Genomic DNA, 25,580 nt, shown 5'->3' on the forward strand with positions numbered 1-25,580 from the left:
ATTTGCAGAGAATTTGTGATTATTAGAAGTTGCAAGAGGCGCTGCAACCATCAGGAATAAGGAGAGACGAGTACAGAGGACCAACAAGCACATGTCAAGAAAGCCCTTGAAATAATTTGCTCTGTTAATAATAAACTTATGTCAAGTAATAAAGTTGCTAAACTAATAAATTATTGAGGCCTCAACCCATGTATTGTCTATTCTGGGCACAATACTTTAGCAAAGACGTGTCACCTTTAGAAAGTATTTTCATGAAACTATAAACTCCCTTACATCTCTTTAGCAGAATGTAAAAGACTCAATGTGAATATTTTGGAGAAAGAGGCAGGAGTTGATTTATGGCAAGATCTTCATGAACCTCTTTTTGCACTATTTATGTATTTCATATTTGATAGATTTTTATGACTTTCTTGTGACAAAATAACAAATTCACGTCAGATGTCAGTGCTAATTAATCGGGTTCTGATGGGTCATTTTGTTTTACTCGCCTAAACGAATTAAACTCACATAGAATTTCCGACATTATGAGACTTGTCCCTGTAATTTTATGTTCGTACATTACTTCACTGGTTGGCCCATCCTTCGACGCCCTCGCCGATGCCGAGGGATCTGCGGAGAGTCGCCGTCTCCATGACGACCCGGGCGGCGGTTTGTGGAAGTGCATCATCATGTGGCGACGGCGGCGCGAGCGGGCCGGGGTTTGAACGTTGGCACCGGCTCAGATCGGTCGTTTTGGACTCGAGCTGTCGCCGTGGGCAGGCGGGGGGCGGCAGCGCTTTCTTAACCCGGCGGCGGGGTATAGCCGCCGGCCCGCCGCTCCGTCCCCGTCCGCCTCGGCGAATTTAACTGACTCCTCGAGCCTCTGAGGCCTTCGGTCTGCGGGTAGGTGGAAATCGGGCAGTCGAGTAGCGATCAATTGCCCACTTGTTTGTAGTCGAGATCGAATGAGATAAGTCGCACTATATGGGGAAATGACAGCGAAATTAAGCAAGTAGTTTGTGACTATCTTCACAGAAAAGCTGAACGTATTAGGAAAATAACAGGTCGATGAAGGAGCATCTCAAAGAAATAAGGATTAGTTTTGTTTTAAAGTAGCATTGTAGATAGAAATTAATGGAACGGAGGTAATAAATACTCAAAACTCGATCAACCTCGTTTTAGGATTTTGAAGGAGGTAACTGTGAAGATACTCCAACAAGCTTTGCACTTTGCAAGATGAATAAGAAATTGTTAATCTGTAGCGCCTACATTTCTTAACCAAGTAAACTCTATCCTCAGCACAAGGGATTCTGTAGATACTGGAAATCCAGAGGAACTCACTCAAAATGCTGGAGGATCCCAGAAATTTAGGCAGCATCTAAGCAGGGAAATAAACAGTTGATGTTCCAGGCTGAGGTCCTTCATCAGGACTGGAAAGGATGGGAGGCAAAGCCAGAATAAGATGGTGGGTGAGAAAGGAGTATAAACTGGAAGATGATGGGCGAGACCAGATGAGGGGGAAGGAGGGGGATGAAGTAAGAAACTGGGAGGTGCTGTGTGGAAGTGGTAAAGGGCTGAAGAAGGAATCTGACAGTGGACCGTGGGAGAAAGGGAAGGAGGAAGTGAGCCAGTGGGAGGTGATGGGCAGGTGAGAAGAGAAGGGGTGAGAGTGGAACCAGAATAGGGAATGGAAATAGAGAGAAAAGAGGGAGGGGGAGAAATTACTGGAAATTAGGAAAATCAAAGTTCATGCCATCAGGTTGGAGACTATCCAGATGGAATACGAGGTGTTGCTCCCCCAAATTAAGAGTGGCCTCAAAGTGACAGACATAACGGATGGGATGTAGTTAAACTGAGTGACTGATAGATATGAGATTATGGTCCTTGCATTCAACATCAGCAAGATATAGTGTCCTCTATCAAAGTAATGTATAATTCTGCCCTCCTACAAACATTCATGGTGAGAACCTGGAAAACATAGACCATTTCTCATCCCTCATCTCTTAGCCAAGTTGGATATTGACATAAAAGTTCACTGTTGTATTCAGAGTGTCAGCGCAGGCTTTTATCTTAAGAGGAAGAAGACTTTATTTTATGTAGAGATACTTTAGAGATTTAGAGGAAACCCACGTGGGCATGGGGAGAACGTACAAACTCCTTACAGACTGGTGGGAATTGAACTGGTGTTGTAATGGAGTTTTGCTGACTGCTGCAGTACTGTGCTACCCTGTTGAAGATGTTTGAAGGTCATGACATCAAACCCCACATGAAAACTCTACAGCAGCTGTGTAGTAGTAAATCCCATTTTCATGAATCTTTCTGATTCTGATTTATCTCTGCATATTTTTCCCAGCTCACTGGAAGGATAAGTGAAGGATAGTGTCACAAACACAAGAAAATCTGAAAATGTTGAAAATCCAAATCAACACACACAAAATGCTGGGGGAACTCAGCAGGTCAGGCAGCATCTATGGAAAAGAGCAAACAGTCTATGTTTCAGGCCGAGACTCTTGAAAGGGAAGGGGCAAAAAGTCTGAATTAAAAGTATCAGATATGTGAGCGATATGGCCTGCCAATCTGAGGCAATTGAAAGGCTTGGTACTGAAGATGTTGGCTGTCTTCTCCCAGCTAACATCGGCAGCACTCAGCATGGAATTTCATTCATTTGATTCAGTAGGCAGGCCACATCATTCACATATTGGGCACTATATATCCTAAAACTGACTCCTTATTCTCAGCTGTGACACAGAAAAATGTTAGCTGTATGCGGTAACAGGAAGTGATTCAAGGACTTTCTCAAAATTTGATGCATCATCCCTTCTGAGTTTTGAGAATTCCTGCCTCCTGAGCACTCGATATGAGAAAAGCAGTTGGGATGATGCTGAGAACACGAATGCACAACTCTGGAGCATTAGAAGTATAAGTAAACAGTCCATCCTGTCACACACCTCTTGCCCCATCTGTAGAACAGACTGATTACACATTGCCTTGTCAGTAAAAACACAATGAACCAAGAGGAAGCAAGTAATCCTTGATCTCAAGGGATTGCCTGTGAATGAAGAGGATACGCTGTTTGTCATGTCCAAAATCCCATAGATTTTAAAGTGTTTCCTGCAGATCAGGAGGTTGCAAATGTAACTGAGATGGGAAAGAGAGAGCATTTGCCTATTAGCCTGATATAAGCAGTAGGGAAAATCTTGGAATCAATTAAAGGAGTGAAGAAGATGAGAGAAGATTGATAGAGTGTACAAAGTTATGAGGGGCATAGATAGAGGAAATGCAAGGAGGCTTTTTCCACAGATGTTGCGTGAGACTAGAAATAGAGGTCTGGATTAAAGGTGAAATATTTAAGGGGAACCTGAGGGGGAACTTTATCACTCAGAGGGTGGTTATGAGTGTGGAACAAACTGCCAGTGGAAGTGGTGTATGTGGGTTCTAGTATAACATTTAAGAGATGTTTGGATGTGTGCATAGTTGGGAGGGCTATGGTCCAGTTATGGGTTGATGGGACTGTAGAATTTCAGTTCGGCATGGATTAGTTGGCCAAAGGGCCTGTTTCTGTGCTGTAGGACTCTGACTCTATTTGGTAACAGTTAACTTAAAGAATAAGAAGAATGGACAGAATCAACATGACTCTATGAAAGGGAACTGATATTTGACAGATATGTTGTTTCTTGATGTTGGTTGATGAGTCAACAGGTAAATCCAAGAAACAAACTGGTCATTTTCTGGTTATTGGGCTGTGACCAGCAGCGTGCTGCTGATATTGGCGTTGACAGCCCCAGGTGTCACAATCATTGAAAGTGGTTGATAATTTTTTTTCTAGGTTAATATTTGCAATGCATGAGTTGCTTAGGGTAAGGTTGCAGAGGCTATAGGCTTCTACCTGTTGGAATTCGGAAGAAAGGGAAGAGAATTTGTTTGAAACATACAACATTTAATGCATCTTCACAAGTAGAAGGCTGTTTCTTCTTGCAAGATAATAGGTATTACTGATTTAAAAATGAGGGATAGCACATTTTAGGTAGATAAGATTTAACTTTTAGATCATAATACCATAGAGATAGGAGCAGAATTAGGCGATTCAGCCTGTTGAGTATGCACCACCATTTCATCACAGTTTATCATCACTCACATCAGTATAATGTGAAATGTGTGTGTGACACATATATATATGCCTAAGGCTTTTTCACTGTACCATCTATGGCCTCTCTTTTGCTTTTATGTTGTTTTTGACTTCCCTTGTCAGCTATGGATGCATCTTGCTGCCTTTAGAATACTTCCTTTGGCATGCATCTATCCTGTGTTTTCCAAATTTCTCCCAGAAACTCTAGCCATTGCTATTCTGTTGTCAACCCTGCAAGTGCCTCCTTCCAATCAACTTTGGCCAGTTCCTCTCATGCCCCTGTAATTCCCTTTACTCCACTGTAATAGTGATGCATCTGACTTTAGCTTATTCCTCGCAAGTCTAAACCTAAGGGTTCCTTTACCTTAAGCTCCCTACTCAAATCTGGTTCATTACACATCACCCAATCCAGAATGGGCTTTGCCCTAGTAGGCTCAACCGCAAGCTGCTCTAAAAAGGCATCTTGTATCCAGTTTACAAACTCTCTGTCTTGGGATCCAGAACCAACCTAATTTTCTCAATCTACTTGCATATTGAAATCCCCCAACTATCGTAACATCAGAATCAGGATCAAGTTTATTATCACCGGCATGTGACGTGAAATTTGTTAACTTAGCAACAGCAGTTCAATGCAATACATAATCTAGAATAGAAAAAAAATAATAATAATGAATAAACAAATCAAATAAAATGTACATATATTGAATAGATTTTTTAAAAACGTGCAAAAAAACAGAAATACTGTATATTTTTAAAAAAGTGAGGTAGTGTCCAAGCATTCAATGTCCATTTAGGAATCGGATGGCAGAGGGGAAGAAGCTGCTTCTGAATCGCTGAGTGTGTGCCTTCAGGCTTCTGTACCTTCTCCCTGATGGTAACAGTGAGAAAAGGGCATGCCCTTGGTGCAGAAGGTCCTTATTAATGGACGCTGCCTTTCTGAGACACCGCTCCCTGAAGATGTCCTGGGTACTTTGTAGGCTAGTACACAAGATGGAGCTGACTATATTTACAGTGCTCTGCAGCTTCATTTGGTCTTGTGCAGTAGCCCCCCATACCAGACAGTGATGCAGCCTGTCAGAATGCTTTCCACGGTACAACTATAGAAGTTTTTGAGTGTATTTATTGACATACCAAATCTCTTCAAACTCCTAATAAAGTATAGCCGCTGCCTTGCCTTCTTTATAACTGCATCAATATGTTGGGACCAGGTTAGATCCTCAGAGACACCCAGGAACTTGAAACTGCTCATTTTCTCCACTTCTGATCCCTCCATGAGGATTGGAATGTGTTCCTTTGTCTTACCCTTCCTGAAGTCTACAATCAGCTCTTTTGTCTCACTGACCTTGAGCACCAGGTTGTTACTGTGACACCACTCCACTAGTTGGCATATCTCACTCCTGTATGCCCTCTCGTCACCACCTGAGATTCTACCAACAATGGTTTTATTGTCAGTAAATTTATAGATGGTATTTGAGCTATGCCTAGCCACACAGTCATGTGTATATAGAGAGTTAACAGTGGACTAAACACACACCCCTGAGGTGCGCCAGTGTTGATCATCAGCGAGGATATGTTATCACCGATCTGTGACAGGATGCGTTTTCTATCTCCTGTTGTAATTGTAAGTCCACATTCTGGCTACTGTTTGAAGGCCTGTATATAACTTCCATCGAGGTCTTTTTACCTTTCCTCTGTGGCTTCTGTGTATTTAGAGCCTTAGCATTGAGGTTACAGTTAGCCATCGTGTTTAAATGGCAGAGCAGTCTCAAATTTCTTCCCCAAATTTCTGTCTGTATGTTGGACAAGAATTCTGACGGCACAAGGGAAAGCAGTGCAGATTAATGTGGGGAATTCTGAACCCATCTATGTATACTGTTGCCAAGGGACAACATGTGGTGGAGAGAAGGGAGAGGAGCGAGCCAAGCATATATCTTTTGGAGAAGGCAGATAATGATGCAAAGGTGACAAGGGCAGCTAATGCTCCAGGTGGTTTGTCTACAATCATATAATTGAGGTTAGATCAAAATAGAAGCTGAATAGTTGAAGGAAAGACATTGCTTGGTGGTGTAGGGGAGTGGATAGTGAAAGGTACAGAGTGACAGGTTGGTAATGTATACATTTAATTGCTTGTTTCAAGCAAGTTTAGGTTTTGAAATTCATAATGTATGCACATCTTACAAGATCTCTGAAACTCTCTTATCTTAGCAACAGCAAAGCTGCATTAAATGGAGAGCTGCGATTGTAAATATAGGTGCTCTTTTGGAAAATAAGCCTTGCACAGGATCAGTTATTCTAACTTATTAAATGATTTTCTGTTGTTAGCATTTTCTAGGCTGATTTGATTACTGCTGATGGAGAATTGCTGTGAAAACTGCAGGAGGAATGGGCTGGGTGGCTTCAGGAATAGCAGGGGCCTGTTGACTCATCTGTTGATACCCAAAATTGTTTTATCAGTCATGTCTTGCAGAAAGCTCAACCCAACTAGAGAGTGAACATAAAGAGGTGTCATTTCTATGATCAGTGTCTCAGGAAGTTCAGGTTCAAGTGATGTCATGCCTTTATTCTTCTTGAGCAAAACCCAAGTACATGAGTCTGATGGCTGGTGCTGGTGGCTGTCAAAGTGAAGGTCCTTGTTTATCCCCCTCGAGCTTTGGAATATTTCCAGGTTATATTGAGGCCGTCAACAAAATTTCACCATCTATCGCATGCAGATGTGAGGCAGAAGCAGATGTGTTCTTTGTAAGCATCACGCACAATATTCTGGAGGAACTCAACAAGTCAGGTAGCATCTATGGAAAAAAGTACAGTTGACGTTTTGGGTCTATACAGTCCCGTCGAAGGGTTTTGGCTTGAAACATCGACTGTTCTTTTTAACATAGATGCTGCCTGGCCTGCTGAGTTCCTTCAGCATTTTGTGTGTGTTGCTCAAGGTTCAATATGTTACGAGTTCAGAGGTGTGCTTCTGCAAACCACTATTATTTGAGTTACTGTCATCTTCCTGTCAACTTGAACCAATCTGGCCATTCTCCTATAACCTCTCATCAACAAAGCATTTTCGCACAGATCTCCTGCTCACTGCATTTTTTTTGTCTTTCATATCATTCTCTGTAAACTTTCGAGATAGTTGTGCATGAAACTACCAGGAGATAAGCAGTTCCTGAGATGCTCAAACCCTCCCCATCTGACATCAACAATCATTCCATGGTCAAAATCATTTAGATTACATTCCTTCTCCATTCTGATGTTTGTCTTGAACAACAGCTGAACCTCTTGATCATGTCTGCATGCTTTTATGCATTGAGTTGCTGATACATGATTGACTACTTGCATTGATGAGTGGGTGTACAGGTGTACCTAATAAAATAGCCATTGAGTGTACACCATTAATATATCATCCAGAGGATGATTTTTTTATTTAGTACTTTTAGTGCAGTTACAAAGTGGCATGTATGATGTAGTGGGCATCTCTGAATCATGGCTGAAAGAAGAATATAGCTGGGAGCTTAACGTCTGATGATACATATTGTATCAAAAAGTCGGGGAGGTAGCAGAGGGGGTAGTGTGGCTCTGTTGGTAAAAAATGAAATCAAATTATTAGAAAGAGGTGACGTAGGGTCGGAAGGTGTTGAATTGTGGGTAGAGCTAAGGAAGTGCAAGGGTAAAAAGGCTCTGATGGGAGTGATATGCAGACTCCCAAATGATAGTAAAAATGTGCTCTACAAATTACAATGGGAGATAGAAAATGTATGTCAAAAGGACAATGTTATGATTGTCATGGGATGCAGGTAAATTGGGAAAACCAGGTTGGTGCTGGATCCCAAGAGGAGGGATTTCTAGAATGCCTGCAGGATGACTTTATTGAGCAGCTTGTGCTTGAGCCCACTACAGAATCAGATAGTCTGGGCTGGGTGTTGTGCAATGAACCGGAATTGAGAAGAGAGCTTAAGGTTAAGGAACTCTTAGAGGGCAATGTTCATATATGATAGAATTCAACATGCATTTTGAGAGGAGAAGCTAAAATCAGATGTATATTATAGTGGATTAAAGGGAATTACACAGAGGCATGAGAGAAAAGCTGTCCAAAAGTGATTGGATAGGAACACTAGCAGGGATGATGGCAGAGCAGCAATGGCTGGAATTTCTGGGAACAATCTATAATAAATATATATGAGGGGACATGTAATAGAGCAAAAATTAGTGGGAGGTTAGAGGAATGAAAGCTTTTATAAACCAGCAGAAGGCAACTAAAAAAGTAATAAAGAAGGAAAAGATGGAATAAGAAAATAAACTAGCCAATAATATTAAAGAGGTTACCAAAAGTTTCTTCAGATATATAAAGTGTGAAAGAGAGGCATGTGTAAATGTTGGATTGCTGGAAAATGATGTTGGAGAGTTAGTAATTGGGGACAAGGAAAGAGGAGACAAACTGAATAAGCATTTTATATCATTCTTCACTGTGGAAGACAGTAGCAGTACGCTGGAAGTTTGAGACTATCGGGGGCAGTCATGTATGAAGTTACCATGTTTAGGAAGAAGGTTGTTGGGAAACTGAAAGGTCTGAAGGTAGATAAGTCACCTGAACCAGATGGTTTATGTCCTAGGGTTCCAAAAGAGATGGCTGAAGAAATTGTGAAGGCATTAGTAATAATCTTTCAAGTATCACTAGATTCTGGAATGGTTCTGGAGGACTGGAAAATTGTAAATGTCACTCTACTCTCTCTTCAAGAAGGGAGAGAGGCAGAAGAAAGAAAATTATAGGCCAATTAGTCTGACCTCAGTGGAACTACAGAGCCCCGCTCACAGAGCTCGGAAAGATCTGCAAATCAAGTGAGCACTCGAGTACTGTCAGGGGCTGCTATTATACATCCGTTATCACATACATACTTTGATAAGGATACACAGTGCAACTTTCTCATGCAACAAACACTTCCTTGTTCATACATTATTCTCACAGCACGACTTTTCAAGCTGCCAATAAGTCAGTTAGGTTTTATCCCTTTTAATTCTGCATATGATTCTTCATTGGGGTAGTTGGAGGCATGTGATAAAATAGGCTATAGTCAGCATAGTTTCCTTTAGGGAAAATCTTGCCTGACAAAACTTTTGGATTTCTTTGAAGAAATAACAAGCAGGATAGACAAAGGAGAATTGGCAGATGTTGTGTACTTGGATTTTCAGAAGGCCTTTGACAAGGTGCCATACATGAGGCTTCTTAGCAAGTTAAGAGCCTATGCTATTACAGGTAAGATATTAGCAAGGATAGAGCATTGGCTAACTGACAGGAGGCAAAGAATGGTGATAAAGGGAGCTTTTTCTGCCATTGACCAGTGGTTTTCCACAGGGAACTGTGTTGGGACTGCTTCTTTTTATGTTATAGGTCAATGATTTGGATGATGGAATTGATGGGGTTTTTTTTACCAAATTTGCAGACAATACGATAGGTGAAGGGGCAGGTAGTTTTTAGGAAATAGAGAGGCTGAAGAAGGACTTGGATTAGGATAACGGGTAAAGAAGTGGTAGATGGAATACAGTGTTGGGAAGTGTATGGCCATGCACTTTGGTGGAAGAAATAAAAGCACAGACTACTTTCTAAAGTGAGAGAAATTCAAAAATCAGATGTGCAAAGGGACAAGGGAGTACTTGTGCAGGATTCCCTAATTTGCAAGTTGAGTTGGTGGAGAGGAAAGCAATTTCAATGTTAGCATTCATTTCGAGAGGACTAGAATGTAAAAGCAATGTTGATGCTGTATAAAGTACTGGTAAGGTCTCATTTGGAGTATTGTGAGCAGTTTTGGGCCCCTGATCTAAGAAAGGATGTGTTGACATTAGAGAGGTTTCAAAGGAAGTCTACAAAAATGATTCTGGGATTGAAAGCCTTGTCATATGAGGAATGTTTGTTGGCTCTGGGCATCTACTCACAGAATTTCAGACGAATGAAGGGTGACCCTCCTTCAAATCTATCAAATGTTAAATGGCCTCATTAGAGTGAATGCGGAAGGGATGTTTCCTATGGTGGGGAAGTCTAAGACCAGAGGACACAGCCTCAGAATAAAGGGGTGTTCTTTTAAAACGGAGATAAGGATAAATTTCTTCGGCTGGATAATGGTGAATCTCTGGAATTTGTTGCTGTAGGTGGCTACGGAGGCCAAGTCATTCGTCATATTTAAGGTAGAGATTAATAGATTATTGATTAGTCAGGAAACGAAGGGATACGGGGGTGGGGTGTGGGAGAAGGCAGGAGATTGGGGCTGAGAGGGAAAATGAATAAGCCAAGATGAAATGGCAGAGCAGACTTGGTGGACCAAATATCCTAATTCTGCTCCTATATTGTATTGCAGTTTTTTGTTTCATTGACATGGTATCTTAAGTATAAGGTTTTCTAATTTTTAGGTATTGAAAGAATTGCAGTATTAGGAATTAATGCAGGAATTGATACTGGGATAAAGAACAGACTTGATCTTATTGAATGGTGGAGGAGGCTCACTCCTATTTCTTACTTACATAATTATTGGCTTAAGTTTATTTTATTAGGAATATACTATAAGTAACATTGTCTTGATTTTTATTTTGCTAGTTATCGTAACCTATCCTATTGTAAATAGTGCATCAGTTTTTGTTGATTAAGTAATGTTTATGTCAGTGTGCATTGATTAGTCAAGTGAGATGACAGTATGCAATCACAATGCCACCAAGCCTTTTCTTTCTTTTGTATTTGGACTTTGGAGATTTCTGTGCTGGCTTAGTATGCTTAACTGTTCTAAAAATATGTGTTTCTGTTGATGATGTGATACAGAACAAACATTGTATTGCCAAATCCCCCTGAAGATTGCTCCATAGGGGGAAAAAAAACAGCACTGTAACTACATGGTTTTCTTCTAATTATTCAGTATTTATAAATAATTAAACTAATTTTTCTATAAATATACATTGTAACAAAAAGATGTGCTTTCTCACAGTATTTTTATCCTTTAAAATAGGTGGGTCTATTGTAACGACATTCATGACTTTGATGCCTGGTTGTTTACTCGGTAAATATGGAATACTCTGAAAATCTGAATCAGTCTGTGAAGCAATGTGAAAGTACGCAGAGAAGAATGTAATTAGAGAGCATATATTTGGAAAGCAGACTTTATGCATGGGCCTTACTCCAACCTCTGCTGCAGTTTGGAGGTTGGAGAAAGAATTCAAGATCATTGATGCCACTGAAAAATCCTTCATTTATTTTCCATTTATCTGATACCTAAAGCTCCAACTGTCAGCTTTGAAATTTATAAGGTCCTGGTCTGTTCAACAATATAAGTCTTTGGATTTAGATCATAAGACATAGGAGCAGAATTAGGACATACAGCTCATTGAATCTGCTCCACCATTCCATCATGACTGATTTATTATCCCTTTGAACTCTATTCTCCTGCCTTTTGCCTGTATCCTTTGATGCCTGTACTAATCAAGAACCTATTAACTTTTACTTTAAGTGTAACCAATGACTTGGCCTCCACAGATGTCTGTGGCAATGAATTCCACAGATTCACCACATTCGTGCTAACGACGTTCCTCCTTAGCTCTGTTCTACAGTTTTTATGATTTACTATATTGATACTGACCCTAGTTCTTACCAGGATTGGAAGGTAAGAACCATACCTAGCTATAAAATAATAAAGATTAACTTTTATTTGTCACATGTACATCAAAACATTGAAACATACAGTGAAATGTGTTGTTTTGCATCAACATCCAGTGTAGTCTGAGATTACATCAAGTGTTGTCACACTCCTGGCACCAACATAGCATGCCCACAACTTACTGAACCTAACCCAGAAATCTTTAGAACATGGGAGCAAACTGGAGTCACCAGAGGAAACCCACGCAGCCACGGTGACAATTTAGAAATTCCTTATAGATAGTAGTGGCAATTGAACCCTGATCTTACAGCTAGCACTGTGAAGCATTACGCTAACTGCTATGCTGCCATGTTGTCCTCTCCACTAGGAGTTATATATCAGGAATGAGTATTCCTAGTAAAGACTACTTATTGTTGATTCTTTCAAGAATTAAGCTAATATCAAAAAACTCTTTTTTGTTGTGGTCAGTGTATGCTGAACTGTGAGATTTATTTGAATCTTTCCTGTTTTCTCTGACACTACTTAGCAATGTGATAGCATCCCACATTCTTTCAATGTTATTTCATGGAGATTTTTTTTCCCTTTTTGATCGAGGTCTTGTTAGCCAGCCCTTCTTCTGATAAAGGAAACTTATACCACCACAGCTCCAATTTCCCACCCAGTCCTAGTATTTGTTGATTCCTTTAGAATCCAGGAGGGTTGAATTCTGTCTAACTCAGCTGTGAATTTTCTCAGCAATTTAAGTTCAAAAATTTATTCTACAACAAAATTAATTGTTGTAGACTTACGTGCACTGGCTATACGTGCTACAAAAATGAGGCTTTTTGCAACAACAGCATAATAGATTACAAACATTAGCTAATATAAAATTAAACTGTCATGAATTATACATAGCTAAATAAACGTGAAATATAGTCCAAGGTAGTGTTGGTTTTTCAGGCCAGTTCAAGACCCTGATGGCAGTGGTGAAGTGAACCTTGAGGTCTGTGTCTTAAAGCTCCTGTACCTCCTGTTGATGGCAGAATTGAAAAAATGGCATTGCCTGGACTTTGGAGATCTTTGGTGATGATGGAAAAAATACACCCAAGTCCTGCGGCTTGGTTCATGTACAAAGAATGGCCAGTTCCCTCACTATTAGTAGGTGAATTGATGTTTAGTCAACTGGACCCTACTACAAAACAGATGATGTGTTTCAGAGATTGATCATCATAATTAATATTAATGTTCCATGGAGCACTTCAGGAAATCTAGCATTAAAAGTTTTCTGGGCTTACTGAAGTATTTGTTCCAGTAGTCAAAGGATCCCGTTTTCTACTAAGAAACATGGTTATTTTCCACTTTTGTTGGCATGCTTATGATCATTGACTCATCCCACGTTGTATCCAGGCCCTCTCATTTGTTGCAGTGGCTAATTAATGTTCATTTTTTAACTCCTTGCTTTCTAGAGTAACATTGTACATAATTAGGAACACTAATTTTTTGGTATTGGTCTATTATTGTTACATAAACTGAGATACAGTGAAGCATTTTTATTTACCTGCCATCTAGTCAGATCAAGCTGTACATTACTATGTAAAGGTAGTAAAAACAAAAACAGAGTGCAGAATATAGTATTGGAACGACAGAGAGTGCAGTACTGGTAAACAAATAGGGACATAGATGGATTGGGAGATTAAAAAGCCATTTTTTGTTTATGAGAGATCTGATATAGACTTATTTTGGCTCTTGATGTATTTAGGTAGCAAATTTCTAAGTAAATTTATTACCAATATACACATCCCTGAGACTGAGATATGAGTGAGGGATGAGGGTTGGAGGAATATGTTCTAATTGGAAGTAAAATGGTCAATAAACATTATCTTAGTATGCTTTGTAGAAGTACTTTCCCACATGTACAGTAGACGGCTGAAGCTAAAGATAACCACTTCTGTTTCTAAAAAAAAATCCAAGTGGTTTATTGTCAGTTGAGCAAATTTCTGTTTCAGTTTTAGTGACTGACCAATCTGAAAGCAGCATCTGTACATTTAACGGCTTACTGAGGGTAAGAAAGACTAGTTTGGGACTTCTAAATTATTTCACTTCCTTAATGAGCCCTTTATAGCTAATGATTTACAATGCTAAGAAATTTGAGGATTTTTTTTGTCAGGAAAATGATTACCAATTTGCAATGTGTGCTTGTGTTACAGATTTAGTATAACATGCCACACATGTAAGGAGCCTAGCTTTCAGCCGCTGAATTTGAGCCTCTTAAAGAACAAAATAACCAGAAGGTTCAAAATCATCCATGACATTTAAAAAAAACTTTTTGATGTCTCAGTGGAATTCTTTTCACAATGATAGCAAATTTAAAATGGTCTCTTGCATTCTAGAGTCAGATGACTCAAAATTTTTTGTTCTGCTTCAGGATTGTTGTGTCCTTTAAACATTACTGCTTCTGTTTTTTGGACTGCTAATCAAAAATAAAGATTCAGATATTCTGAAACTATTTCATCTGCCCCATTTTTGGTATTGGTTCCAGTTCCCACTTCGGTCAGAAGCAAAGCTTGGTATCCTCTAAATTGCTTCAAAAGGGCAATCACACCAGTGCCCAAGAAGAGCATGGTGAGCTGCCTCAATGACTATTGACCAGAAGTACTCACAACTACAGTAATGAAGTGCTTCGAGATGTGCGTTCTTGGTTAAGATTAATTCCTAGCTGAGCAAGGACCTACACCTGCTGCTGTTTGTTTACTGCCACAACAGGTCTGCAGTGGATGCAATGTCACTGGCTCTCCACTCTGCTTTGGAACATCTAAACAGTAAAACATCTATCAGGCTGCTGTTTATTGATTACAGTTTGGAGTTCAGTAGCATTATCCCCACTGTGCTAATCACCAAGCTTTTAAACCTGGGTCTCTGTATGTCCTCTGCACTCCGACTTCCTCATCAGGAGACCACTGTCAGTACAGATCGGTGATAATATCTCCTCCTAGCTGACCCGCAACACAGGTGCACCTCAGGAATGCATACATATCCCACTGCTCTACTCTTTCCATTCTATGACTGTGTGACTAAGCACAGCTAAAACACCATTTATAAATGCACAGATGACCCCACTGTTGTTGGTAAAATCTCAGGTAGCATTGGGGAGGTGTATGGGAGTGAGAGGAAGTGGCTGATTGAGAGGTGTTGCAACAACAATCTTGCACTCAACATCAGCAAGTCTTAAGGAATTGATTGTAGATTTTAGAAGAGAAGTCAGTCGAATACACACAGTCCTCACTGAAGGGTCAGTGGTGAAAAGATGAGTAGCTTCAGGTTTCTGGCGTCACCATCATTTGGGCTCAACACATTAATGCGATCATGAAGAAGGCACAGCACTTCATTAGGAGTTTGAAGAAATTTGGTACATCACTAAAGACTAACAAATTTCTACAGATGTACTGTAAGAGCATTTTGTTTGGTTGAACCACTGTCTGATATTGTGGTTTAGGATTGAGATGCATGGGATTGTAGGAGGTTTCAGAGAGTTGTACACTCAGCTGTTCAAATGTTCACAAACTTCCTCACCGCTGAGGACATCTTCAAGAGTTGATGCCTCAAGAAGAAAGTATCCATTATTAGGGTCACCATCTGGGACATACTTTCTTCTTGTTACTGCTGTTTGGGAGGAGGTACATAAGCCTGAAGACCCACACTCAAAAATTCAGGATTAGCTTCTTCTCTGTCATCAGATGTTGAAAGGTCCACAAATGCTACCTTGTTATTCCTTTTTTCCAACTGATTCTGATTCTCAATTAGTTTATTGTCATCTGTACTGAGGTACAATGAAAAACTTGTCTTTCATGCTGTCCATGCAGATCAAATCATTACAACAGTGAACTGAGGTCGTGAATGTAGAGTTAAGTGTTAAAGTATAGAGAAAGTGCATTGCAAGTAGACAGTAAGGTGCAAGGTTACAACATGGTAGATTGTGACGTTAAGAGTGCATCTTATCATACAAGAGAACTTTTCATTAGTCTTATAACAGCGGGATAGAAGCTGGCCTTGAGTCTACTGGTACATGCATTCAGGCTTTTTTATCTTCTGCCTGATGGAAAGGAGGAGAAGAGAGAATGTTTGGGGTGGGTGACGTCTTTGGTTATGCTACCTGTTTCACTGAGGCAGAAAGAAGGTATAGAGCTGGAGGTAGTTTCCATGTGACCTGGTCTTACCACAACTGGTTGTTTTCAAAATAGACTGACCTCATGATTTTGCTTCTTTGTTTGTCATTTGCAGATATGACAATTTTAATTTGTCTAAGCTAGCCTCACATCTTGCATTCTCTGGAAAGTCCAATTCATCTAAAACTTGTTGTCTGTGTCAAAATTTTAAATCATTCCTTGTTCCTTGGTTCATTGCCTTTTAAAAATTACTGTTCAGTACTGTCGGATGCTTTTCTACATTAAAGAGTACATTTTTTAAGAGCGTGTTCTATTTGGAGTTAATTTCAATACGATATTTATTTTAGATCACATGATCTGTAAAAACACAGATATTTTTGGAACTGCTGCTGGAATTTAAAGCTAGTACAAAAATTATCAAATGTTATCAAGATGCAAAGAATTGGTAGTACATCATTTTTGATTGATTGATGGTCCATTTCCTTGTATTGATGTACATAAGATAGCAATTCAGCTGGAGCAAAGATGTGTTGCTATTTAAAGAGTATAGTTACTTTGAATAGCTGTCTTGTGTACACTAGGACTGCAGTCATTGCTGCTCTCTGGTGGTGGAAACTGATCCTTTGTTTTTAAAGTTTCAAAGGTTTCAATACCATTAAAATGCGATGGGTAAGCTTGACAGTAGTTTGCATATTTATCTAATTTATTAATTTCCTTTATTATTAATTTGGTAATCTCTTTGCTCCTGCTTACAGTTAGATCTAATTAACAGAAAGCTATTTAGGATAATCAGAATCAAGTTTAATATCATTGGCATATGTTGTGAAATTTGTTATGCAGTAGCAATACATTGCAAATATAATGGAAACTGTAAATTATTATGTCAGCAGATTTATAGATGACTTTTGAGTTGTACCTAGCTAGCTATGATAAAGCAGTGGGCTAGGCATACATCCTTGAACTGTGCCATTGTTGATTATCAGTAAGGTGGAGATGTCATTTCTGATCCACACAGTCTGTGGTCTTCTGGTGAGGAAGTCAAGGATCCAGTCGCAGAGAAAGGTACAGAGGTGCAGGGTTTGGAGTTTTTTGATCAGAACTGTAGCAATGATTGTATTTAAACAGTGAGCTGTAGTCAATTGACAGCAGCCTGATGTAAGTATTGGAATTGTCCAGGTGATCCAAGGCTACATGAAGAGCCAATGTGATCACATACACTGTATACCTTTTGAGGTGATAGGCAAATTGCAGTGGTACTGCTGTATGATTCTACTAGAAATGTGATTTGCATATTGTCAATTATTCAGTTTTCATGGAGCTGCCTCTAATGTTGTTTCCTGGAAATGAGCTTTAATTAAGAGCTGCAAGCTGAAATCTGTGCTGGGTTGGGCTAGCTCTCCTGTCAGAGTTGCTCTCTAGAATTTGCCCTGGAAGACAAGTTGGATTGTCTTCGTCTGCAGCTTACCCAGCATGAGATAAGCTGAATTGCCTTTGTCAGAGGCTGAGCCAGCGCGAGACGAGAAACTGCTGCGTGCTTGCAAAAACGTGGCTCTTAGACAATATCCCATTTACCATTAGTCTTCAGGGACCTTAGCCAATATTATTTTGTGATTATATATGCTGTATGCTCTGTATGACCGTATACAATGTGTTTTGCATCTTGGCCCTGGGAGAATGCTGTTTTGTTTAGCTCTCTAGTTCCTAATGTGGGTGATGTTGCCTCCTTGGGGCAGTGATAGTTTCTAAGGGGCTGTTTTATTATTTTTATATTTTGTATCAATAATTGGGATGATGGAATTGATGGCTTTGTTGCAAAGTTTGCAGGTGATATGAAGAGAGGCATATCTCTTCATATGCTAGTTTTGAGGAAGTAGAGAGGCTACAGAAGAACTTAGGTTAAAGAGAACAGGCAAATAAGTGGCAGATGAGATACTGCATTGGAAAGTGTATGGTCATGCTCTTCAGTAGAAGAAATGAAAGGGCTGATTATTTTCTAAATGGAAAGAAGTTACAAAACTTTGAGGCGCAAAGGGACTTGGGAGTCCTTGAGCAGGATTCCATAATGGTTAATTCTGGTGAGGAAGGCAAATGTGATGTTAGCATTCATTTTGAGAGCACTAGAATATAAAAGCAAGGATGTAATGTAGAGACTTTATAAAGCACTGGTGAGGCCTCACTGGGAGTATTGTGAGCAGTTTTGTGCCCCTTATTTTAGAAAGGATGTGCTGAAACTGGAGAGGGTTCAAAAGAGGTTCATGAAAATGATTTCAGGATTGAATGGCTTGTCATATGAAGAGTGTTTGTGGCTCTGTGCCTGTATTCACTGGAATTCAGAAGAACGAGGGGTGACCTAATTGAAACCTATTGAATGTTGAAAGGACTTGATAGAGTAGATGTGGGGAGGACGTTTCCTATGGTGGGAGCGTCTGAGACCTGAGGACACAGCCTCAGAATAGAGGGGTGTCCTTTTAGAACAGAAATGAAGAGGAATTTCTTTGATGAGAGAGTGGTGAATCTGTGGAATTTGTTGCCACTGACAGCCTAATCCTGCAGCTATATCTTATGGTTTTATGACAAGGATAAAAGGGGGAGGCGGTGGAGGAATGCTCACTAGCAAAGGGGTCAGCTGAGGGATTACAGGCTTAATTTAAGAAATTAATTGAGGCGTTTGATCCCCAGTGTCTCATAATTGATTACAATGATCACATAATTACCTCATCTCTTGGTAGCCCATCATTCTTTTAGACTTTGCTCAAAGTGCATTATAGTTGTTGAAAAGCAATGTGACACTTCTGTATTTGGCATACCATGAGAATTATGGACTTAAGAAATTGTGTTATTTATGGGCCCAGCCTGTGCATTATTGTCGTTCACTACTGTGGTACAGTGTTAGTATGATTCTGATGCAATTACTGTGAATTAGTGTTTGGCATTCAATGGGGTAAAGTTAAGAATTTGCCCTTTCAAATGCTCTTGACTGCATTTGAAGGTTCTTTGAACATTTGAAGAGAATACTCCCTGATAAAGCAAACAAGAACTTAGCTTATTTCCATTCACATTGTGAAAACTTGCAGAAATGAAAGCCACTTCAAACCATATTTGCCAGTACTTCATAACAAAACAGTGATGGTTTGCATGCTTCATACATCATTTCATTGCTCATTGTTAAATCTGGAAAGCCCCATACAATTGTAGAAGAACTGATTCTGCCAGCAGTAAGGGAGGTTCTGAGAATGATTTTGCATAAGTGAGCAAATCAAATAACTAAATTGTTGCTGAGCAGAATCAACTCTGTTCAAGAATTAATAGATGGAATGTCTGAGAATGTGGGAGACACATTGTGTAACATAAGACTACAAAATTTGCTCTGTAGTTGGATGAGTCAACTTTGCAAGGCAACGAATCTTTGCTTCTTGATCATGTTTACTTTTAAGAGATGAAGCATGGTTCAAGAGTTGGTATTTGCAAGGGGACTAGAAACAGATATGAAGGGGGAGTCAATATTACAGGTTGTTGAGCAATTTTTCAATAAGAAAGACATTTCCCTCATTCTTGCTTGTGCAACAGATGGGGCACCATCAATGACAGGATGCCACCATGGGGTTATTAATTTATTGAAAAAAAAGCTGTAACTAACATTTACCATTCACTGTCTAATTCACTGATTATATCTTGTCGCAAAAAAACCTGAGTGAACATCTGCACAAATCATTAAATGTTGTTATCACAGGAGTAATAATAAAGTCTCATGCTCTCAATTCTTGATTACTTTGAGAACTTTGTGTTGAGAATGATGAGCAGTTTGAATGCTTACTGTTGTACACAGAAGTTAGGTGGCTTTCAAAAGGAATGTGCTTGAGATGCTTTTATGCATTTTTTGAAACTGTGATAAAAGTCTTTGATGGCTCGAATGCTTTATTCAGTAATCAACTCAAGAATATCAGGCATGACACTGCGTATTTGTCAGAATTATTCACAATGTTTAATGAAAACAATATTCAATTGTAAAGAAATTATGTGAATCTTATCAAATTCAAATCAGTTGTCTCCACAATTTCTGTTCAAGTTAACTACCGTAGATGTCGGATTATAAGCCGCTACTTTTTTCCCACATTTTGAACAGCTTTGAACTCTGCGGCCTTTAATACGGTGCGGCTAATGCATGGTTTTTTTTCATGCCGCCTCGTAAACATTTTGCCTCGTAACAGTAGACCAATAAAATTGATGAGTAGTTCACAGAGGTCCAATGAAATTGTACGATAAATCAAGCGCACTTTCACAATTAAATTATTGTAAATCAGTCATTTGTACTCACCCTCATCAACATGGAAAACACTCGAAGAAAAGCATTGTGCTGCCTTTATGGCAGTTATTTAGTTTATAATATTTTCGCTTAGTAATTCATTTTCTAGTTAAAGTTAGAAGAGTTTTAACTATATTTGTTTTCTGTACTACATCGCGGGATGCTATGACGTCACACCCGGTTTCACCGCGTCTTGTGGGAAAATGCCGGTTTGCGATAAACGGGACGGCGGGGGGCGAGCGGCAGAGCGGCGGAGCCAAAACGCTGCTTTTAAGTTAAAGGCGATCAATAACTTTTCCTGGTAGGCTGCAGTATATATATTTTTTACCAGTCGTTAGGAGATATTGGAATGTTGTTCAGTAAAAAAGTATACGCAACGTATATTTAAAAGTAGCCGCGTTACGGGCACGGTTCGAAAAAAAGCATTTGCAATATGTATTTGTTTTTGTTACCATATGGATTTAATTAAAAGTTAAAAAATCCTCACGTGTAATATCTTTCTGTGTAAATATCTCATATTACAACGTGGGACACCTGCGGCCGAAAATCCGGTGCGGCCTGTACAAGTAAAAAATTGATTTTCTTTCTAAAATTAGAGCCAGCGGCTTTTAATCAGGTGCGCTCTGTAGTCCGGAATCTACGGTAGTTAAGTGCAACATTGGTTGTTGTGACCTTTTCTAATTTCCGAGCCCCTCTTAGTAGGAAGAGAAAGAAAACAAATAACAGATGATGATCTTCAAGTATACCGTGCCCACCTGGGTGAGCTGCATAGAGACACGTCGGAGAGATTTAAGGATCTTCTCTCAATCCAAACTCCACATTGGGTAATAAATCCATTCCTGAACACTAATGAAGGCTTAACAGGAATGATGGAAGAAGAACTGATCTTGCTATAAAATGACTTTGAGCTGAAGCCATGTTCAAAAAAATCATATCAAGACTCTTGGTTGCAGAAATAAATCTCTGAACGCTATTCTGCACTGTGGAAAAGGTCAAGATGTTCCTTATTGCCTTTCCAATATCTGTTAAGGTAGAGGGTGGTTTCAGAGCAGTCACCCAACTTCTTTCAAAGCAACAAAACAGACTGCAAGTTACTGAACGTGGGGACTTGAGGTTCCTTCTGCGTGAGATTCAGCCTGCTTTTGCTGATTCAGCTGATATCACTGCTCCAACCCCATCCATTTTTATATCTAAGGTGTTGCCGTATAATTTAAAACGTGCAAACTATGGTCAGCTTAACATTTGATTCTTGATTTGTACAAGAATACTTCACTGTTTTAGTGATCCATTAAATTAATTGTTGGAGGCTAGGTACAGTCTGAAGAAGGAGTTTGCAGGTTCTCCCTGTGTGGGTTTCCTCCAGGTGCTCCAGTTTCCTCCCATGTTCCAAAGGTGTACAGGTTAGGGTTAGTAAGGTGTGGGCATGTTATGTTGAGACTGGAAGCATGGCAACACTTGTGGTTGATCCCCAACACATCGTCAAACTGTGTTGGTTGTTGAGGCAAACAACTACCGTAGATTCCGGACTACAGAGCGCACCTGATTAAAAGCCGCTGGCTCTAATTTTAGAAATAAAATCAATTTTTTACTTGTAAAGGCCGCACCGGATTTTCGGCCGCAGGTGTCCCACGTTGTAATATGAGATATTTACACAGAAAGATATTACACGTGAGGATTTTTTAACTTTTAATTAAATCCATATGGTAACAAAAACAAATACATATTGCAAATGCTTTTTTTCGAACCGTGCCCGTAACGCGGCTACTTTTAAATATACGTTGCGTATACTTCTTTACTGAACAACATTCCAATATCTCCTAACGACTGGTAAAAAATATATATACTGCAGCCTACCAGGAAAAGTTATTGATCGCCTTTAACTTAAAAGCAGCGTTTTGGCTCCGCCGCTCCCCCCCTCCTTTCCGTTAATCGCAAACTGGTATCCCACAAGACGCAGCGAAACCGGGTGTGACGTCATAGCATCCCGCGATGTAGTACAGAAAACAAATATAGTTAAAACTCTTCTAACTTTAACTAGAAAATGAATTACTAAGCGAAAATATTATAAACTAAATAACTGCCATAAAGGCAGCACAATGCTTTTCTTCGAGTGTTTTCCATGTTGATGAGGGTGAGTACAAATGACTGATTTACAATAATTTAATTGTGAAAGTGCGCTTGATTTATCGTACAATTTCATTGGACCTCTGTGAACTACTCATCAATTTTATTGGTCTACTGTTACGAGGCAAAATGTTTACGAGGCGGCATGAAAAAAAACCATGCATTAGCCGCACCGTATTAAAGGCCGCAAAGTTCAAAGCAGTTCAAAATGTGGGAAAAAAGTAGCGGCTTAAAATCCGGAATCTACGGTATATGTTTCAATAACTTGATGTAAAAAACATGACAAATAAAGCTGATCTTTAATCTTTATCTTTGAATGGATATATAGAACAAACTGATGGTGTAGAAAAGGTTTGGGGAACTGTATAAAAACACAAAATGCTGGCAGAACTCAGCAGGCCAGACAGCATCTATGGGAGGAGGTAGTGACAACGTTTTGGGCTGAAACCCTTCATCAGGAGTGAAGTAACATGGGATGGTTGAGGGGGGATAAGAAGTGGGGGGAGGGATAAAGTAGAGAGCTAGGAAGTGATAGGCTGGAGGGAAATGGGCTAGGGAGAAGGTGGAGAATTATGGGAAATAAAAGAGAAAGAAAGGTAGGGCTGGGGGGGAGAGATTATAGTGAGGGGGGAAAAAGAGAGAGAAAGAGAACCAGACTAAAATAATAGATAGAGATGGGGGTAAGGGGGGGGGGCAGGGGTATCAACGGAGGTCTGTGAGTTGGATGTTCATGCCGGCAGGTAGGAGGCTACCTAGGCGGGAGATAAGGTATTGCTCCATCGACCTGCGTGTGGCCTCATCCTGACGGTAGAGGAGGCCATGGACAGACATGTTGGAGTGGGAGTGGTTTGTGGAATTGAAGTGTGTGGCCACAGGGAGATCCCGCCACTGCTGGAGGACTGAGCGCCGGTGTTTGGCGAAACGGTCTCCCAGTCTGCGGCGGGTCTCCCCAATGTATAAATGGCCACATCGGGAGCACCGGATACAGTATATCACCCTAGTTGACTCGCAGGTGAAGTGGTGCCTCACCTGAAAGGACTGTCTGAGGCCTGGGATGGTGGTGAGGGAAGAAGTGTTGGGGGCAGGTGTAGCACTTCTTCCGTTTGCAGGGATGAGTGCCTGGAGGGAGGTCGGTGGGGAGGGATGGGGGGGATGAATGGACAAGAGAGTCGCGTAGGGAGCGATCCCTGCGGAAAGCCGAGAGTGGGGGGGGTGAGGGGAAGATGTGGCTGGTGGTGGGATCACGTAGGGGGTGGCGGAAATTACGGAGGATTATACGTTGGATCTGTAGGCTGGTAGGGTGATAGGTGAGGACCAGGGGGACTCTATCCCTGGTGGGCTGGCAGGGGGATGGGGTGAGGGCAGAGGTGCGTGAAATACGGGTGACACGCTGGAGGGCAGAGTTGATAGTGGACGAAGGGAAGCCTCTTTCTTTAAAAAAGGAAGACATCTCCTTTGTCCTAGAATGAAAGGCCTCATCCTGAGAGCAGATGCGGCGGAGGCGGAGGAATTGAGAGAAAGGGATAGCATTTTTGCAGGAGACAGGGTGGGAGGAGGAATAGTCTAGGTAGCTGTGGGAGTTAGTAGGTTTGTGGTAGACATCGGTGGATAGGCTGTCTCCAGAGATAGAAACAGAAGGATCTAGAAAGGGGAGGGAGGTGTCAGAAATAGACCAGGTGAATTTGAGGGCGGAGTGAAAGTTGGAGGTGAAGTTAATGAAGTCGACGAGCTCAGCATGTGTGCAGGAAGCAGCGCCGTTGCAGTCGTCGATATAACGCAAGAAAAGAGGACAGATACCGGTGTAGGCTTGGAACATAGATTGCTCCACATGGCCGACAAAAAGGCAGGCATAGCTAGGACCCATGTGGGTGCCCACCTTTAGTTTGGAGGAAGTGCCGATGGAGCAATACCTTATCTCCTGCCTAGGTAGCCTCCTACCTGCCGGCATGAACATCCAACTCACAGACCTCCATTGATACCCCTGCCCCTCACTTTACCCCCATCCCTATCTATTATTTTAGTCTGGTTCTCTTTCTCTCTCTTTTTCCCCTCTCACTATAATCTCCCCCCAGCCCTACCTTTCTTTCTCTTTTATTTCCCATAATTCTCCACCGTCCCCCAGCCCATTTCCCTCCAGCCTATCACTTCCTAGCTCTCTACTTTATCCCTCCCCCCACTTCTTATCCCCCCTCGATCATCCCATGTTACTTCACTCCTGATTAAGGGTTTCGGCCCAAAACTATGTCACTACCTCCTCCCATAGATGCTGTCTGGCCTGCTGAGTTCTGCCAGCATTTTGTGTTTTTATTTATTTTCAGCATTTGCAGATTCACTCGTGTTGCCTTTGGGGAACTGTATATACGTTTTTGTTTTTGGATGTAACTGAGAACAAGTTGGCATGAGTAAGTTTAAGCTAAACAAAGTGTGGCATCCGTTAGTCTCCCGAGACCATGGATCTGTGCCCTCTCCAGGGCGCAGGCCTGGGCAAGGTTGTATGGAAGACCGGCAGTTGCCCATGTAGTGAGTCTCCCCTCTCCATGCCACTGATGTTGTCCAAGGAAGGTCAAGGGCCGATACAGCTTGGCACCAGTGTTGTTGCAGGAGTTGCCAGAACGAGGTTGAAGGCAATGTCGGACTGCCTTAGGGACTCCAGCTCCGGATTTGTCTCAGGGTTTACTCCTGAAGCCTTTCCTTTGAGTAGGTATGGCCGCAAGGCAGTGGAGGTTTGAAATCAGAGTTTTCCCTCTCTTAGATGGACTGCCTTCCCAGGCTGACAAGCTCCATCTAAACAAAGTAAGTGCTAATATATCAGCCTACTCGTAGTGCAGTGTAATGGTGAGATTTGTGTCCATTGCTTATGAAATTGTACGAAAAGTTTCTCGTCTGAGCTACAGTTTGTATCATTTAAAAAAATAATTTGGTTGAACCCAGTCAGGTGGTTTATAAATGTTATTGCTAAATTTAGGACAACACTCCCAGTGAGATGCAAATCAAACTTTCAGCTTGCTTAATATTTTCCAGGTAGGTTTGGGTTGATTGTTGCTAGCTGTCTTTGACATACAGTACTGAGGTGCCAATGAGTCTGACTAGGCTTTTGGCTAAAGACTATCACAGCCTTGGTCTAGATCAGATTGGATAGGAAGATGGAACTGGGCAATTAAAAGTGGTATTAGCTGTAGAAATGGCATGGAGCATTGCACATAACAGGTTAAATTTCAGTCCTAGTTTCAGGTTGAAAGTCATTGTGTGTAAGAATGCTACTTGTTACAAACAAGAAGGAATGG

General features: G+C 40.7%; 1 protein-coding gene across 2 annotated transcripts in view; it reads left to right on the forward strand.

The window, feature by feature from the left end:
• The first annotated feature begins 676 nt into the window (after window positions 1-676).
• The window catches only part of cep112 (centrosomal protein 112), a 531,702-nt gene continuing 506,798 nt past the window's right edge, over window positions 677-25,580 (forward strand). For both annotated transcript variants that reach the window (XM_073026401.1, XM_073026402.1), the window contains exon 1: window positions 677-882. The gene's annotated coding sequence lies outside the window, so the exon portion shown is untranslated. The remainder of the gene's footprint in view (window positions 883-25,580) is intronic.

Source organism: Hemitrygon akajei, chromosome 22 (genome assembly GCF_048418815.1).
Source record: "Hemitrygon akajei chromosome 22, sHemAka1.3, whole genome shotgun sequence".
In the NCBI taxonomy this organism is placed as follows: Eukaryota; Metazoa; Chordata; class Chondrichthyes; order Myliobatiformes; family Dasyatidae; genus Hemitrygon; species Hemitrygon akajei.